This window comes from Lynx rufus, unplaced genomic scaffold, assembly GCF_022079265.1.
Source record: "Lynx rufus isolate CCGP_SWC_20201006 ecotype Redwood Valley unplaced genomic scaffold, mLynRuf1.p SCAF_9, whole genome shotgun sequence".
Lineage (NCBI taxonomy): Eukaryota > Metazoa > Chordata > Mammalia > Carnivora > Felidae > Lynx > Lynx rufus.
Window position 1 is genome coordinate 459,431 of NW_025814897.1, and position 13,968 is coordinate 473,398.

Here is a 13,968-nt window from a genome sequence, read left to right on the forward strand (position 1 = left end):
AATTACTCTATTTATTTATTTATTTATTTATTTATTTATTTATTTATTTATTATTTGAGGGAGAGAGAGAGAGAGAGAGAGAGAGAGAGAGAGCATGAGCAGGAGAGGGGCAGAGACAATTCCAAGCAGGCTCTGCACTGTCAGCGAAGATCCCAATTTGGGGCTCAAACTCACAAACCGTGAGAACATCACCTGAGCCGAGTCAGATGCTTAACCAACTGAGCCAGCCAGGGGCCCCTGAAGTCATTAGATCTTTAGAACAGCAATTTGTCATGACTCCTGGGTGGCTCAGTTAAGTGTGGGACTCTTGATTTTGGCTCAGGTCATGATCTCACAGTTGATGAGATCAAGCTCCATGCAGGGCTCCGTGTACAGACAGTGCAGAGCCTGCTGGGGATTCTCTCTCTCTCTGCCCCTCCCACCTCCCAAATAGATAAACACTTAAAAAATTATTTGTTAAAGATCTAATGACTTCAAAAGACCATGAACAATGTAAATATTCACGTTACCACTCACTACCTGCAACTGCAGTTGGCCAACCTCACTCATGGGATGACGCTCAGGTGTGGTGGTTTCTATTTCTCGTGATGATGTCTGTATCTCGCTATCTTGATATTTATATCTTGCTACCTTTTTTTTAAAAATTGTTAATGTTTTTTTTTTTTTGAATGAGAGACAGAGCATGAGCATGGGAGTGGCAAAGAGGGAAGGAGACACAGAATGTGAAGCAGGCTCCAGGCTCCACGCTGTCAGCACAGAGCAGGACACGGGGCTCAAACCCATGAACCATGACATCATGACCTGAGCTGAAGTCAGACACTTAACTGACTGAACCACCAAGCGCCCCTATGTCTTGCTATCTTAACATCACTGATGTTTGTGTGTTGGGGCACTAGACCATCAGTCAGGTTTTAGTTGTGTTGCCTGGCAGTCCTTCCCTTTTGTAGATATGAGTCTCAATTATCAGTAACTGTGAATGTCACCTTAAGAGCTGTTTGAAGACAAACTGGTTTTCGGCCCAAAATGATAAGGAGCACGGGTGCAAGTGATACAGCATCAAGGCCCTCATGCTACTGATGTTTCTGATATTGCTCCTCTGTTGACGTAGCTGCTTTTCAATTTGCACATTAAAAAAATCTTGCTACCCTTAGCCCTAGTCCGTGTGCCACTAACTGCCTCATTCCACACGTTCCCCCACACGTGACCTGCCCTGCTATTTATTAGTCTCACTGGATTTGGACCTTGGTCCTACCCTCTTAGCTGGGATGTGCCAAATTCTGCTATTCAATCTGGTATCCCATCTAGGTGGCCAGAATTTACATGCATTGAGCTCTTCGACTCACTGGTCACCAGCCTATCCAGAGAGTCCACAGGTCATCCCATGGAACCAGCCTAGATCAGCTGCTTGTGTGTTACCATGGAAACCATGCTATTCTGGCCTGGCTGGACTGCCCCTCATCACCTCACTGCGTCTGTTCCCAAGGAGCAGCCAGCTCTGTTGGATTGTCTATCACCTTAGGGTCAGGTCTGAGGACCAAGTCTGCTCTCTTCTTCCACCTTTGACAGCATATCACAAATTCTCTATTCCAGATACTATGTTCTCAAGATAGTTAAGACTTTCATCTGTGCTCAGATCCAAACTCTATCCAGGCTAGACCCCCTTAACCCAGCCTCCTGCCTTCCCATTCCTTTCTCTTTCCTTCCTTCCTCCGTCTAAGGATTCACCCTTCACATTTTCTGTATCCCTCTGGGCTTCCCCTTCCCCCACGACTCAAAGTGGAATTGTTCCCTCACTTCCTTGCTCTGTCTTCAAACAAGGTCTCATTTGCATTAATAATCTATTGCATGTTAACATAGGAAAATAAATGTAGGAGTATCACACACACACACACACACACATCACACTGGTATGTCACATGGATTTGAAAACTTTCACAAAGTATTTATAATAGTCACCCCCATCTCTACTAGAGGACAGGTTGAGTTTGGCCAAACTTTATTTTAGCATCTATTCCTAGATTCCTTAGGTCATGAAGAATTGGCATATTTGAGGAACGAAGGGGCCAGTGTGGATAAAGTATGGAGAGTGACTGTGCATACGAATGCAATGAGGTCGAAAAGATGAACGAGGGCCACTTTAAGCAGACGTTAAAGACCCCCTAGAAGTTCAGATTGTATTTGTCATGCAAAGGAAGACACTAGAGGCTTTAAACTGAGGAATAATAGGATCATGCCAGATGCTATATGAAAAGTAGACATGGAGAGCCAGTGGGGAGTCAGGAAGAGCAGTAGGAAGGGAGGCTAATGTGGTACTTCCACCAAGGTGGTGTCAGCGAGGGTGAGCAAAGACTCGTAAGCGGAGAGGTGCTGTGGATATAGAAAGTCTAGTTCTTTCTGACAGAGTGGACTGGGAGAGTAGTAAGAAGGAGGAATCAAGCAGGATATCAGAGCCGTTGTGCCAACACTTGGGTAGATTATAATGACATCTATTGTGAAGGAAGAGCCTAGGGGAGAAATAGATTGGGGGGGTAGGAATATTTATTTGTGGTTTAGGAGTCCAGCTCTGAACACACTAGGTGTGAGATGACCAAAGAGTAGACTTACAGGCAGTGCCTACCGAAGTGTGGAATTCAGAGGAGAGGTTGGTGGATGATGGAGACCCGAGAGCCACAGGGAGAGACAAGAGAGGAGGGGTCTCTGAGGAAATGAGGAGCAAATACCCAGCAGATGCGAGGAGCTGCTGGCAGTCATAAATGCCAGGAGAGGACAGTGCTGAATTTTGTCAAATGCTTGTTTTGCATCTATTGACAAGATTGAATACTTCTTTATTGTTTAATGTGGTTAATAACATTGATTTTTTATTGTTAAGCCAACTTTGCATTCCTAGAGAATAACGAGACTTAGCCTTTTTTTTTTTTAATATATTAATGGGCTGGTTTCCTAATACCTTGTGAAGGATTTTCACATTATATTCACTGCTCATGATAGATACTGTTCTATAATTTTCTCTTGTTGTCACGTGTCTGGAAAGTTTTGTTTTTCTTATCAGGGTTGTACTGGTCTCATAAAACCAGCTGAGCAGTGTGACTCCTTCTTATTGTTTGAAATAGTTTGTATAAAATTAATATTCTTTCTTCCTTACATGTTTGTCACAATTGAAATATCTAGGTCTATAGTTTTTCTCCTTGTTGGAATTTTGTTTAAAAAACATTCAGTGTCACACAGATAAAAGGTTATTCATATTTCAATTCCATCTTGTGTCTATTTTGAAAAGTTTTTTCCAGAAAATTTTCTAATTCAGTAAGTTGTCCAACTTATTGTCGAATTTATAGTTTTTATGCTAGTCTCTTTTTTACCTTGTTAGGTATGTAAGAGTGGTAGTTAAATTGCTAATACCAGCAATTAAAAAGAAGATATGTGTTTTGTTTTATTTCTGGATTTACCTAACCAGATTTTTAAAAATATATTTTATTAATCTCTTTAAAAATGGACTTTTGGTTTTGTTAATTTTGTGTCTGTTTTCTATTGATTTGGCTTTCACGTGCACACCTTTTTGAAGCTTTTTAAGTTGGAAGGTTAAAAAAGCAGGTTTAAAATTGATGATACACAATATAAGGATTTAATGTCACAAACTTTACTCAGCACTATTTTAGCTGCTTCCAACAAGTTTTATATATTGTTTTCATTATCTTTAAATTGTGAGTACTTTGGGGGCTTCTGGGTGGCCAGTCAGTTAAGCATCCAACTCTTTTTTTTTTTTTTTTTTTTTTAATTTTTTTTTTCAACGTTTATTTATTTTTGGGACAGAGAGAGACAGAGCATGAACGGGGGAGGGGCAGAGAGAGAGGGAGACACAGAATCGGAAACAGGCTCCAGGCTCTGAGCCATCAGCCCAGAGCCCGACGCGGGGCTCGAACTCACGGACCGCGAGATCGTGACCTGGCTGAAGTCGGACGCTTAACCGACTGCGCCACCCAGGCGCCCCAGGTACTACTTTTTTTAAATAAAAAGCAATCTGATAATCTCTACTTTCTAATTGGAGTGCCTAGTTCATTTACATACAATTCTTTATATGACTGCGCTTAAGTCTGTCATTTTACATTTTGATTTCTATTTGTCTCACTTATTTCTCCCCCATAGCCTTTATTTAGCATTAATTTGGCAACCATATTATTGCATTTTAATTTCTCCTTTTTAGGTGTACATCTCCTCTTTAAATCGCAGCTCAGGGACTATATCATGCACTTTAACTTGTCACATTCCACATAGATTTAATATTCTACTGCTTTTCATAAAATGTAAGAATGCTGCAACATTACAATTCCATTTACTCCTTCTTCTGTGTTACTGTTTTCATATGTTTTGTATCTGCATAGGTTATAAATTTTGTTTTGTTTTGTTTTGTTTTACTTGATTGTATGTATTTTACAAAGCTCAGGAGAACAATTAGTTTCTACTATATTTACCTGCATATTTAAAGTCTCTAGTGCTTGGGGCGCCTGGGTGGCTCAGTCGGTTGAGCGTCTGACTTCGGCTCAGATCCTGATCTCACAGCTCGTGAGTTCAAGCTCAGCGTCAGGCTCTGTGCTGACAGCTCAGAGCCTGGAGCCTGCTTCGGATTCTGTGTCTCCCTCTCTCTCTGCCCCTAACCTACTTGCATTCTGTCTCTGTCTCTCTCAAAAATAAATAAACATTAAAAATAAATAAATAAAGTCTCTGGTGCTCTTCATTCCCAACTGCAGATGAGATTTTTCATGTTGGGTAATTTCTTATGCCTAAAGAGTCTCCTCAGTATTTCTTGTAGTGTCAGCACTGCTGCTGAAGAATTTTCTCAGCTTTTAATTATCTGAGAAAATTCTTACTTGTTTTTACTTAACTTTATATATTGTAGAAGGATATTTTATTGAAGGAATTCAGAATTGACTTTTTTTTCTTCCAGTACTTTAAAGATATTGTTCCCTGAGTTCTGGTCTCTGCTAGTTCTGCTGGAAGGTCAGCATATGATTGTCGCTCTCTATTGATGAATCATTTTTCCTTGTCTGCTTTCAAGATTATCTATCATGATTTTCAGCCGTTTGACTATCATGTGCCTAAGGACGATGCTCTCCATATTTATCTTCTTCAAAGTTGCTGAACTTTTTGAATCTATAGATTTCTGTTTTCCCAAGTTGGGAATGTTCCAGCCATTATTTTTTAAAAATATTTTTTGTCCCACTTTCTCTTCCTTCTCTCTTTCTGAGACTACAATTATATACATGGTCTCCTTTTGTGACAGGATTCCACAGGTCCCTAAGGTGCTCAGCACCTACCTCTTCATTTTCTGTTCTCTCAGTTTCTCAGAGAAATATAGCCATCATCCAATTTTAATTTTGGACTCGCTCTTTTGTTGTGCAATCAAGATGTTTAATATGCTATTAAGTCCATGCCATGAATTTTGTTTTAGAAATGTTATAAATCATTTATATTATCTTAGTATTGAGATTTCCTACTCATCTTAAACATATCTTACAACAATTGTGTGTTCATTTTAAATACATTTTGTAGTTCAGGGTCCAGTCAGGAGGTAGAAAACACACCAATAATTTGAATAGGAAAAACATAATAGAAAGAATTATTAACTAGTGTCAGGGGATTAACCACTAAGAGGTAAAGAGAATTCTAAGACTATATAAATAGCAGATATTGGGAGCCAAGGCATGAAAAGACGTGGAATAAATCACTTCCCCCCCCCCCACCCCCGCCAAGACTGAGATTCATACATCATTAGAGAGGCTACGGTGTTAACACGTAGAACAGCAGGTAAGTTCACGATGTATTCCAGGCTAGGGATGGCAAGCAGGAAATCACCTGCTGGTGTGCCCGCCCCCAAGTGGGAAGACATGTGGGAAGATACCTGCCGACCTGCTGCTGAAGTTCACCGGGGGGGGGGGGGGGGGGGGGGCGGGTCTTCCGGGCGTCACACTGTCTTCTGGCAGCCTCATACTGCAAGAGCCCGAATTCCTTTTTAATTAAAAGCACAACAGAACCAGGAAGAGAAACTCCTTCCTCCTGCAGCCTCCCCATTCAGGACCTTGTGTTAACAAAGCTCAATACTGGGACAGCTGGCAAAAGAGAAATGTTTACAGACTCTCCAACATCACAAAGCAGGTCACAGAAAAGCAAAGTCAAGGCTGAGAAACGGTAAGTCGATAACGTCTAGACTGAGCACAGTTACAGGAGCTGCTGAAAATTCTTGTCTGCTAGTTCCAACATCTATGTCATCTTAGGGTTGGTTCTTCTGACTCATTTTTCTCATGACTGTGAGTCACATCTTCCTGCTCCTTTGCATACCTACTGATATTTAATAAGTACTAGACCCTGTGCACGACGTATTGCAGAGACTCTGCATTCTGTTATCATCCTTGGGACGGTGTTGATTTTTGTTCTGGCAGGCAGTTATTGGCTGATCACACTGAACTCAGAGAGACTTGGTTTTATACTTTCCGGAGTAGGTCTCATGGTTTATGCTAAGACCTAGAACCCTTTAGATCTGGGACACAGTCTTTGCTTCCACGGCTTGAACCTTGTGCGGTTTCTGTGAATAGAGTGAATTTACCAAGTCCTCCAACATGGCCAGACTCGAATTCTAAACTCTCTCTCTTTTATGAAGAGCAGCAACTGAAATTTCTTTCAACCGTTCATCTGTTGCTTTCTGTCGGGTTTTCCCCAGGCACATGCGTATCAGGAGTTAGCCAAGGATTTGAGGGGACTTTATACACAGATCTGTGACTTCCTTCTTGCCAGAATTTCTCAACTCAACTTCCAGCTTCTCTAGCGGCTCCCAACTCTGTCTTCGGGATATCTCAAGTCAATAACGCAAGAGCCTTCAGCTTATTTCCAGCTGCTCTGTGCCTTTCAGACTAGAGAGTTATCTCAGATAAAAGCCATATTAGAGTGTATCCGGTCCAGTGAGGTTTTCCTCCTTTAAGGGTGGTATCATTTGCAGTTTCTATCCTGCTCTTTGTCACTCTCAAATTCCTGAGATAAGCTTCTCTGCTGCTATTGGAAACAGAATCAGACAAGATGATTTCTAAGGGACATTCTTATTCCAGGTGCTCTGGATCCAATTTCAAGGAGTAAGTAGATTGTAACGTACATAGAAATGAGTCTCTGCATCTATTGAAGAGCTATAAATTGTCATTTTAGTACAATATGTATTGTACTTCAGTGCATACTGACTGTTCTGGATGGAATATTATCCCGGAGTATAATAAAATGGAAAAACAGGATAAACGTGCCCATATAATGATTGGTCTGATTCCCACTTTCAGAGTCAGTCTGGAGTATTATGTCTTCATGATAATTAACTGTTTAGTCAACTGAGCAAAGTAAGTGTCTGACCATAAAGGAGAGATCAGCACAATGTAACCATCCGTGTTGTTCTCAGACCCGTATAATCCTCCCCTTTGGGAAGACAGAAGTGCTTCTGCGCTGGTTCTCTGTTGCTGCCCCACGATCCACTGAACGTGGATGATCTCCTAGACACCAGGTCACAGTGCACAGCTGGCAGGAGGGGAGTAAGTGGGGAAAGGATTTATGGCTCAGTGACCAGCAGACATCTCCAGTGGCCTGTTTCTGTCTCCTCTCATTAGCTTGTCTGAAGTCCTAGTTCCCTGTGACTGTAAGCAGCTGCGCGTGGCTCCCTCCTTGCTCAGACAGACCTCTAATAAACCCAGTCTCAGGTCGTACTCGGTCCAGGTGCCAGAGACAGACTTAGTAAGAAGAAAGGCTCTTCTCTGTGAGGATCAAGGTCATCAACCTCCATCTGCAGAAAGGATGCTTAGAGGTAGCCTATCCGGATCCCTTTTTCTCTATTTTATTAAGTACTTCTATTGTTCTTTTCTCACCGTAAGATAAAATCTCACACATTGCAAAAAATAATGCAGAAAAAAACATAAAGAGCATATTTTTGAAGATGGCCCTTCATCTTACCACCCAGAGGTAGTTATAAATGTCCTGCTGTGCAAACTCATATGCACATTAGATGCATGTACAGCTTCCACTTTGCCCAAATGTACATCATCATTAGTTTTAGTGGCAGCATATTATACGGATGCACTAAACATTATGTTATCAATCCTCTAGTGACAGGTATTTTTTAAGATCTTAGTACATACATTTTTTAATTTTTATTTTACTCATTTTTTTGTTGTTGAGGTGTAATTAACAAATATATTTTTACTTTACAACATGTAATAAATATAAATAAAAAATGTAATATATTTGAAGTATACAACATGGTAATTTGGTATACATCCCACAATGTAGCTAATTAACACACCCATCCCCTCACACATGTATCCCTCAAGCATTTTTTAGAAATTTACTCTCAGCAAAATTTCAGGTGTACAATAAAGTATTATCAACTATGGTCATCATGCTACACATTAGCTCCTCAGAATTACTGATCCTTTAACTGAGAGGGTGTACCCTTCGACCAACCTCTCCCTATTTCCACCCCTCCCCCAACCCCAGCAACCGTCAGTCATTCTACTTCTGTGTTTCTACGTCTTTGACTTTTCGATTTTTTTAGGTTCCACATGTAAGTGATACCATAGAGTATCTGTCTCCCTCTTTCTGGCTTCTTTCACTCAGCACAATGCCCTCCAGTTCCATGCATATTGTCACAATTGGCAGGTGTCAATGGACACAATACTTAGGTTGTTTCCACATCTTGTCTGTGGGGAATAAATCTCAGCATATAGTTTAATTCTTCAGAGACCCTTCTTAATCATGTAAACTTCAGTTACTCATTAATACCATAGCTTATTTTAGTTCCCTACAATGCATTTATCATTACTTCATGTTTTTATGTTTGCCATTGATTTACTTGCTCATTGTGATTTTTTATAGATTACAAATGACAAGCGATTAAGGACATTCTTTTGTTCATCCCTCTATCCCAAATACCAAGAATAGTGTCTTGCACAAAGAGAGGTTTCATAAATCTTAGTAGTGTCGATGAAAAGTGACAGTGTGGTGTCCCAACTGCTTTGAGAAGAGGGTAAGAATACTGGCCAATATGCCTGTAACTTCAGACTCAGAACCTGTGGGTCAACATAAGTCAGACATTAGGGCAGAGAGATGACTTGGAGGGTGGAATAGGCTAAGGCAATCATCTAACAGAGAAGTGTAATTTCAGGGAAGCAAATCATCTGTAGAATCTCCAACAACAGTGCTGGGAATGTAAGGAGGAAGGATTTCAGGCAACAGCCACAGATAAAAACAGGGGAGCAGGACCCCAGGAAGCTCAGCAGAATTCTCATTTCTCTTCCCTTCACCCCCCAGCAGCCATGTCCCTGCGGGCTCAAAGCCCTATATATTCCCCCAAATATTTCACCACTGATTGAGAGTCTCACCCAAATTATTTTTGGCATTGACAAAGTAAGGTCCCAAGACTGTTGCCTGAGACCTAACTGGTCTTAGACTTGTGCTGGAATATTCTCTGTGGAGAAAAGAACATAACCTGAGTATGTGAGGGAGGTTGACATCAGTAAGATCCAAGATTGTTATCCTAAAATGCAGTACCCATTAAAGCCAGCTCAGATCTTCACTGAGCACGTATTATGTGCCTGTGCTAGTATTCCCAGTTGTCTGACCTCCCCACGGCCCAGGTAATTGCTGTAAGAGTGCCAGGCTGAGGCTGTGGAGCACATGATGGGACCTAGATCCAGATCGTGAGACATGGAGGACACTGGGGTCACTCCCAGCTGTAGATGGTAACAGGAGCATAGGGACAGAGAACGGGATCTGCCCAGACAAGGACCTGGCATCAAAGATGCAAAAGGGAGGGGCGCCTGGGTGGCTCAGTCAGTTAAGAGTCCGACTTCCACTCAGGTCAGGATCTCATGGTTCATGGGTTCAGGCCCCGCATTGGGCGGGGCCTCTGTGCTGACAGCTCAAAGCCTGGAGCCTGCTTTGGATTCTGTGTGTCTCTCTCTGCCCCTCTCCTGCTTGTGCTCTGTCTCTCTCTCTCTCTCTCTCTCTCTCTCTCTCTCTCTCTCTCAAAAATAAATAAACATTAAAAAGAAAAACAGAAAGATGCAAAAGGGAGTGATCTGTGTCCTGAAATGGAGCCAGCACACAGAACAGGCAATAAATCACTGAGTAGAAGGGAGATGGGCACTGAGCCAGGACTCCGACCCAAGAGTTTTGGGAACCGAGGGTGGAGATGAAGGGTGGAATCAGTCAAAACAAGCCCCGAGTACTGTTGATTGATTCACTGCACATGTTACCAAGGCAGGAACTCTGGCAAGGATGGGGAAGTCCACATATGGGACCTTCCATGACAAAGATGCCTCTGCCAGCACGGGCAGGAATCAACATGGTTTCTCTGTTTGGGGTGGCTGGAGGCCGACCTCGGAGCATGGTTTCCTTAGGAGGTCAGTATCGGACAGGGCACTTCAGCATTTAGTGTCAGCAAACCTCAAGGAACTCCCGGGGCCGGCTGGGCAGAAGCAGCAAGTTACCACCCTTCCTTCCTTCGTAAAAGATCCCCTGCATTATTTGGCAACAACAGCTCCAGTTAGGAACTGCCTTTCCCAGCCTCTCCCTCAGCTGTAACTCGCTCACATGGCCCTCAGCAACATGTCAGATATGTCCAAACCGATGCCTTGCTCTGCGGGACTTGCAGGACAGCTATGGAGGCTGCTCCGGCCGCTCCAACTTTTTCTCTGTCTGCTTTTCCTTCTTTATGCTACTGACAGCTGTAACCATTAACAGCCATGTTGGGCCAGGAAGTGCCCTTAAGACTGGAAGCTGGGCCTGGAAGATGCACTAAAACTTGCAGAGGCCCAGAAGCACAGGTGAGGCTGCCAGACCCGTCATGACACAGCTTCCTCCGAATTTACTTTCTTTGTTGACACGAGAAAGAGATAAGGCCCTTCTAGCTTTAGTCACTGGTTTTTCCATTATATGCTGCTCTCCCTAACCTGCATTGATAGGACCGGTTATGGGTAGGGTGGGGCATGATCCCCACCTCCTGCCGCTCACGGCCTTGTACAGCTATCTCCCTTGCCTGTGGGCAAAGCCTGGCATTTGCTTCTGTCTAGTCGAGAACGGCAAAGGTGACGGGATGCACTTCTGTGTTTATATTATGTTCATAAGACTGTGTCTTGTTAGCAGAGTCACTCTAGAGATGGTCTCCCTAGCTTCCTGTGAAGAAGTGGCCATGCTGGCATGGTACCCACCTGGCACGGGGCTCAGGGTGGTGTCCAGGATCTGAGAGCGGTTGGCATCCAACAGCGGCAACAAGCCAGGGTCCTCAGTCCTACAACCGAAAGGACTGTGGCCACCCTGAGTAAGCCTGGAAGTGAACTCTTCCCCAGTTGGCCTCCAGACGTTGATGCCACTTAGCCAACACTGTGATCACAGCTTTTGGAGACCCTAAGCCGAGAACGTGGGTAAGCTGTTCCCAGACTTTGGGCCTCCAGACACTGTGAGATAATGAACGTGTGCTCTTTTCAGACCCTGGGTGGGTGGGTGCCGCAGGAACTTGCTAGCACAAGGACTCTAGACTTCATCTGTGGGTCTCAAAAGCTTCTTGTGGTTGCCGTTTGCCTTAGCCTATGAGTTTATGACTTCATTATTTTGCAGAATGTGTGGATGTGGAGTTCACAGTTACTTGGCTTCACCTAAAATATAACAAATATTAAATAAACATTAAAAAGTGAAAGTGTGATCTTTATCCCCAAGAAGTCTGTGAAATGCTCTTGCATGCTCTCTAACGCCATCACCAAGTGCGGGCAGGAAAGTCGCCAGGGCCCGTTCAGTCTCGAGAACAACAGCAGGTGAGACCCTCCTTTTCTTGGCACAATATGCCACACAAATGCGATGCTGGACAAAAAGTGGGCATTCTGAATCAATGCACTTTTTATACTTAAAAAGGAAAAAGCAAAAAAAACACAGATTCACTTCTCCCCGAAGACAGGATAAAGACAAGTGAACACTGAGATTTTCAGACAAAAAGGTGCTGTGGAAGTGCAGAACGTTATTAATTAACATAGTTGTAAAATTTCAGGTTCCAAGGAGAGAAAAATCTTGGAAGCAATTATAAAAGTCATTATATAACATTTAGATTAAATAAACAGTTCTCTTAAGGAAAACAAAACACTGAATTTTCCTTTGATTTTCCAAATATGAGTAATCCAATTCGCTAGCTCTCACCTGGCACTCAGTGGTATTGAAAAACTTGCAGATGACCCAGTAAACACAGAGCTCCTAACAATGTCACCCCAATCAAATGTATTGCGTTAAATCAAACATAATTGCTCCCCGTGTCATAACAGAATAACATAAATGTCACAGAGGCAGAGGCAAAGGACATGTATTCACTTCCTCTTGACTTAAAAAGTGAATAAATTCTAAATAATAAAGCAACTTGTGAGCCAGTGCTTTCCCACAAGTTATTCTGGGGAGAACAGGCATGTATGAGAGTGATGGGTGTTTGTATTTCTTTTTTTACTTTTCAAGAACTGGAAGTTCTGGAGCGCCTGGGTGGTTCAGTTGGTTAAGCGTCCGACTTCGGCCCAGGTCATGATCTCACGGTCCGTGAGTTCGATCCCCGCGTCGGGCTCTGTGCTGACAGCTCAGAGCCTGGAGCCTGCTTCAGATTCTGTGTCTCCCTCTCTCTCTGACCCTCCCCCGTTCATGCTCTGTCTCTGTCTCAAAAATAAATAAACATTAAAAAAAATTAAAAAAAAAAACCTGGAAGTTCTAAGTATGTTACTTATCCACACTCTATGTCCCAATTAGAGACGAAATACATGAAGGGCTAGTCATCAGTCCAATATTTATAACTAAAATAAATCTTTTGACATGCAGCTTAATTTTCTAGGTTCAAAATATTTTTCCAACTAGGAATTTTACTACTACAAGTTTGTCTCAGATATGACCTACATCAGTCTTTGCTTCTTCCTCCAACCTCTACCCCACCAAAAGCAACAAATAACTAGAAAATTTGCTATGCTGATCCTTAAATATTCCATATGATTCTTTGGAAATAAAATATTTTAATGGAAAAACGTGTCAGCCAACAACTGTACATCTTAATTCTGTTCCATAAGCCTTATGGTTGGTGAGAAAGTCCTCCGCATCTGGTAACGGGTTAACCATCATTCTCAGCTGCCGGTGATGGTATAAGCTGTTAACGTTTTGTAACTTTGGGAGAAATTATGTACTGGGAGTGGAGGGGAAATAACGTGGTGTCTGAAGCTGGTGGTGTTTGACTCATACCAACATAAGTGGGTCATGAGATTAATATTACAAAAATTAAATTTCCACATGCTTTTAAGTTTCTGACAAATGATAACATATAAGCCTCATGTATTTTGTGCCAGATTACTGCTCTTTCCTGAGCTTGGGAATCTGGTCCCTTTTTAGCTGATGTTTTATGTTAAATAATTGTCTATATTAATGATAATAATTAATTGTTAAGTCTTAATTTATAAGGAGTTTTTAAAAAGATCATGCTGACTCTTCAGGAGGAGAACGGCTCAAAGATCCTAAAGTGGAAAATAACAAAAACAAAAATGAAAATGAAAACACCTCAAAAAAAAGAATTCAGGAACATAGGTCAAGGACAGTGTCCTTATGAGAGAGAAAGGGAAGTTCACAGAGTGACAGCTGGGGACCAAAAGGGGGTATCAGGCTGCATGCTCAACCCACAGATTACATCGAAAGGTGTACACTCTCCATGAAAACTTTCTCTGAAAACACAGATAACATTGAATAGCATGTGGTAATTTATAGGAGTTTCTCATCCATTATCTTAAGCTTCAGAGTCATTCTGAACCTGTGTAGTTGGCATTAATCATTCCCGTCAAAGGCATTCATGGTCATACACTCGTAAGTGGCTCCTCCAAGTGTTTTTTTTTAATGGGTGCATTTTATTGTATATAAACGGTATCTCAATAGAGTTGCTTTTATTTT

General features: G+C 42.1%; 1 long non-coding RNA gene across 3 annotated transcripts; it reads left to right on the plus strand.

The window, feature by feature from the left end:
* The first annotated feature begins 6,001 nt into the window (after positions 1-6,001).
* LOC124505139 (uncharacterized) lies at positions 6,002-12,549 on the plus strand. Of its 3 annotated transcripts, XR_006960569.1 has the most exons (5): positions 6,002-6,180; positions 10,746-10,844; positions 11,161-11,441; positions 11,635-11,828; positions 12,511-12,549. It is a non-coding gene; the product is annotated as an uncharacterized LOC124505139 (long non-coding RNA). The 3 variants fall into 3 exon arrangements; XR_006960567.1 differs by lacking the exon at positions 10,746-10,844 and having other exon boundaries at positions 6,003-6,180; XR_006960568.1 differs by lacking the exon at positions 10,746-10,844 and having other exon boundaries at positions 6,003-6,180; positions 11,164-11,441.
* The last annotated feature ends 1,419 nt before the right edge of the window (positions 12,550-13,968 follow it).